Genomic DNA, 5,038 nt, shown 5'->3' with positions numbered 1-5,038 from the left:
AAACCCAACACCTCCCCTATATAAGCTATTTGTCTGATTCTCATACATGCGTAGCCTGCAGGAGCAATTAGGACATCGACCCCAACTTTCGGCTTCTAAACGAAAACAAGGTCTTTGAGGTTGGTGTAATGCGAACAACTAGGGGAGTCAACCCATCAAACCCAACACCTCCCCTATATAAGCTATTTGTCTGATTCTCATACATGTGTAGTCTACAGGAGCAATTAGGACATCGACCCCAACTTTTGACTTCTTAACGAAAACAAGGTCTTTGAGGTTGACGTAATGCGCACAACCAGGGGAGTCGACCCATCAAACCCAACACCTCCCCTATATAAGCTATTTGTCCGATTCTCATACATGTGTAGCCTGCAGGAGCCATTAGGACATTGACCCCAACTTTTGACTTCTTAACGAAAACAAGGTCTTTGAGGTTGGCGTAATGCGCACAACCAAGGGAGTTGACCCATCAAACCCAACACCTCCCCTATATAAGCTATTTGTCTGATTCTCATACATGTGTAGCCTGCAACAACGATTAGGACATCCACCCCAACTTCTGAATTCGTCTGCGTTGACCGCACCAAAGGTGCACGCCTTGGTGCTCACCAAAATCCGACTTCCGACTTCTTCTGCTATGCGGGGTCTTTGAGGTTGGCGCAGTGCGCACAACCAGGGGAGTCAACCCACCGAATGCAACACCTCCCCTATATAAGCTATTTGTCTGATTCTCATACATGCGTAGACTGCAGCAATGATTAGGACATCCACCCCAACTTTTGACTTCTTAAACAAGACAGGGTCTTTGAAGTTGGTGCAGTGCACACAACCAGGGGAGTCGACCCATCAAACGCAACACCTCCCCTATATAAAGCTATTTGTCCGATTCTCATACGTGTAGTCTGCAGCAGCGATTAGGACATCGACCCCAACTTCCGAATTCGTTTGCATTGACCGCACCAAAGGTGCACGCCTTGGTGTGCACCCTGGAGTGCACTTTGGTGCTCACCTCGGTGCACACTTTGGTGTGCACCTCGGTGTGCACCAAAGGTGCGCACCTTGGAGCGCACCAAAGGTGTACACTTTGGAGCGCACCACATAGGGTCTTTGAGAGGTTGGCGCAGTGCGCACACCAAGGTGGGTGTTGAGGTGCGTGCCGAGGTGGGTGGGTGCTAGGGTGCGCTCCATGGTGGGTGCCAGGGTGGGTGCGTGCTAGGGTGGATTCCAAAGAGGGTCATAGGGTGGGTGCCAAGGTGGGTTGGTGATATAGTGGGTTCAAAGGTGGGTACTAGGGTGGGTTCCAAGGTGGGTCACAAGTTGGGTGCCAGGATGCGTGGGTGTTAGGTTGGGTGCCAAGGTGGGCTCCTGCGTGGGTGGGTGCTAGGGTGGGTTTCAAGGTGGACGCGAGGGCGGGTGCCAAGGTGGGTAACAAGTTGGGTGTTAGGATGGGTGAGTGCTAGAGTGGGTGCCAAGGTGGGTGGGTGCTAAGGTGGATGCCAAGGTGGTTCACAGGGTGGGTGGGTTCTAGGGTGAGTTCCAAGGTGGGTCACAGGTTCAGTGCTAGGGTGGGTGTCAAGGCGGGTGTCGAGGTGCCTGGGTGCTAGGGTGTGGATGCCAATGTGGGTCATAGGGTGGGTACTAGGGTGGGCTGCAATGTGGGTGCCAAGGTGGGTAACATGCTCGGTGGGTTCTAAATTGGGTGCCAGGGTGGGTGTGCACCCACCTTGCCCGAGGTGGGTGCCAAGGTGCCAGTGTGGGTGGGTGCTAAGGTGGATGCCAAGGTGGGTGAGAAGGTGGGTGATAGGTTGAGTGGTAGGATGGGTGGGTGCCAAGATGGGTCACAGGGTGGGTGCAAGGGTGGGTAGGTGCTAGGGTTGGTGTCAGGGTGGGTGGGTGCTAGGTTGGGTTCCAAGGTGGGTGCGAGGGTGAGTGTCAAGGTGGGTCACAGGTTAGGTGCTAGGATGGGTGAGTGCTAGGGTGCAAAGGTGCCAGGGTGGGTGCTAGGATGGGTCGATGCTAGGGTGAGTGGCAAGGTGGGTCCACAAGTGTCAAGGTGGGTGCCGAGGTGGGTGCCAAGTCGGCGACTGCTATGGTGGATGCCAAGGTGGGTCACGGGGTGGGTGCCAAGTTGCTAGGTTGGGTTCCAAGGTGGGTGCCAACGTGGGTGCTAGGGTGCGTGGGTTAAAGGGTGTGTCACAACGTGGGTGCCAGGATGGGTGCGCACCCACACTGGCCAAGACGGGTGCGGGTGCAAGGTTGGGTTCCAAGCCCGGTCACAGGCTGGGTGCTAGGATGGGTGGGTGCCAAGGTGGGCACCAGGGTGGGTGCACCCACCCTGGCCAAGGTGGGTCACGGGGTGGGTCCTAGGGTGGGTAACGGGGTGGGTACTAAGGTGCGTGCCAAGGTGGGTCATAGGGTGGGTGCCAAGGTGGGCACCAGGGTGGGTGTGCACCAACCCTAGCCAGGGTAGGTCACGGGGTGGTTGTCGGGGTGGGCGTCAAGGAGCCAAGGTGGGTGGCAAGTAGCCAAGTTGCGTGCCAAGGTGGGTGTCGGGGTGGGTGCCAAGGATCCAAGGTGGGTGCCAAGGAACCAAGGTGGGTGTCTGGGTGGGTGCCGAGGTGGGAGCCAGGGTGGGTCCCAAGGTGAGTGCAAAGGTGGGTGCCAGGGTCAAGGTGAGTGCCAATGTGGGTTCCAAGGTGCCAGGGTCAGGGTGAGTGCCAATGTGGGTTCAAAGGTGCTAAGTTGGGTGCGAGGTTGGGTGCGAGGGTGGGTGGGTGCCAAGGTGTGCTAGGTGGAAGCCCGGGTGGGTCGGCATCCCATGGGTGTCGAGTTGGGTGCCTGATGGGTGCTTCTTGTCAAGTTTTAGTCGTCGGGACTCATTTCGAGCCTTAGAGGTCGTTTCTTGTCCGGTTGCCCTGTCTTCGACCTGGGAACCCAATTTTGGTCCTCGGGTCCCATTTTTTTTTGTCTCGCATCCCACTTTTGGCCTGTGGCCTTTTCGGGGTCGATTCTCGTTTTGGGCATCAGAGCATGTTTCTTCTCCTAAAACCCAATATTTGTTTATTAAGTCTCGGAACACATTTTTGTTCTCGTGGACCCATCATGGGTCTTGGAACGCATTTGTGGTCCTTGGGTCCCATTTTGCATCCCGAAACTTGTGTTTTGGTGCTTGATCCCTATTTTGGGTGCCCACCTTGCACCAAGTGCGCACCCGGGGCAAACCGAGCGCCTTGGTGCACCGGGGCAAGATCGAGCGTGCACCCGAGGCGCCCCGAACATGCACCAAGGTGCACTCGGCCCACATGTGAGCGCAGGTCGTTGCGCCCGAGGTGGTGTGTGGGCACCGCGTTGCAGACGGGACACTGCACGCACACGACGCCCCCTCCAGGTGCACGCACGTAGGCCGGGCCGGGTGCACACCCGACGCCCTAGCAAGGTGCGCGCACCCGGGCAGGGCTCACACTTGGCGAACGGGGCGCACTTCGCGAGGGAGGGTGTGCACCTCGACGGGGGTGGGTGGCCGGGGTGGATTCGCACGTGGGTCGCGGTTTGCTAAGTACACACTGCGACAAGCTCATAACGGGTGCGATCATACCAGCGTTAGTGCACCGGATCCCATCAGAACTCCGCAGTTAAGCGCGCTTGGGCCGGAGTAGTACTGGGATGGGTGACCTCCCGGGAAGTCCCGGTGTTGCACCCTTTTTTAGTTTTTCGCCGGGCGTCGCAATGCTATTTGAATAAACCTTTTGCCCGTTTGCGTTCTCGTCGGGGCCGGGCCGGGCCGGGGTGCGCTGCCCGCACTACCGCGCGCGCGGGGGCGACACCGAGCGCGCACCCGAGGCGCCCCGAGCACACAGGCCACGGTGCAACCCGGGCGTTGTGCGCGCACCCCGGTGCGCCCGAGGTGCTGCGCGCGCACCCAGGTGAAATCGGTGTGCACCTCGGCCAGTGCGCGCTCGGTCGAGTCGCGCACGTTGGCCAAGGTGCACGGTGATGTTTCTTACTCTAAGGTTCCGCACCAGACGCCCGGGACAGGTGAGCGAAGCTGGGCGGGGCCGGGTGCGCGGCCGGGGCAGGTGCACGCAGCTGGAGAGAGCTTTGGAGCACACTTCGGAGCGCACCAATGATGCGCTCCATTCAAAAGTTTCCTGAAAAGGCAAAAAAAGTTGAGATTATAGAATTTCCCACTTGAGAGATTGTAAAAAAAAAAAATTTAAAATGAAGGAAACGCGGGTGCCAAGGTGTGCGCAGCCCAGCCAAGGTGTGCGCACCAAGGCGCCCACCCTGGCGAAGGTGCACGCAAGGTGCGCACCCGAGGCAAACCGGACAATTAACCCAACTTTCGACTTCGCGCGCACCTTGGAGCGCACTTCGGAGCGCTCCTTGGTGCGCACCAATCTTGGGCACCTCGGAGTGCACCATGGCGCCCACCAAGGTGCGCACCCGGGGCAAACCGAGCTCCGACTTCGTGCGCACCTTGGAGCGCACGAAAGGTGCGCACCATGGCGCCCACCAAGGTGCGCAGCCCAGCCAAGGCGTGCGCATCAAGGTGCGCACCCTGGCGAAGGTGCGCACCCGGGGCAAACCGAGCTCCGACTTCGTGCGCACCTTGGAGCGCACAAAAGGTGCGCAACCCAGCCAAGGTGTGCGCACCCCGGTCAAACCGAGCTCCGAATCGTGCGCACCAGAGGTGCACGCCATCGTGCGCACCTTGGAGCACACTTCGGAGCCCTCCTTGGTGCGCGCCGATGTTGCGCACCTCGGAGCGCACCCGGGGAAAACAATGCAATTAACCCGACTTTCGACTTCGTGGGCACCTCGGAGCGCTCTCGGGTTCGCACCTCGGAGCACACCGAGGTGCGCACCTTTGATGCGCTGCCTTCACCAATTTCCAGAAAAGGCAAGAAAACATTGAGAAGGTGTGCGCACCGAGGTGCCCACCCTGGCGAAGGTGCACGCGAGGTGCGCACCCGGGGCAAACCGGGCTCCGACTTCGTGCACGCCGCACCTTGGAGCACACTTCGGAGCGCTCCTTGGT

The 5,038-nt window shown here is 59.0% G+C and overlaps 1 non-coding gene across 1 annotated transcript; it reads left to right on the top strand.

Annotated features, from left to right (window-relative positions):
* The first annotated feature begins 3,581 nt into the window (after nucleotides 1–3,581).
* Nucleotides 3,582–3,700, top strand: LOC131865624 (5S ribosomal RNA). Its single transcript, XR_009364343.1, has one exon. It is a non-coding gene; the product is annotated as a 5S ribosomal RNA (ribosomal RNA).
* The last annotated feature ends 1,338 nt before the right edge of the window (nucleotides 3,701–5,038 follow it).

The sequence above is a fragment of the Cryptomeria japonica genome, unplaced genomic scaffold (assembly GCF_030272615.1).
Source record: "Cryptomeria japonica unplaced genomic scaffold, Sugi_1.0 HiC_scaffold_115, whole genome shotgun sequence".
Taxonomy (NCBI): Eukaryota; Viridiplantae; Streptophyta; class Pinopsida; order Cupressales; family Cupressaceae; genus Cryptomeria; species Cryptomeria japonica.
Note: the sequence above shows the minus strand (reverse complement) of the source record. Positions and strands in the feature narration are given on the sequence as shown.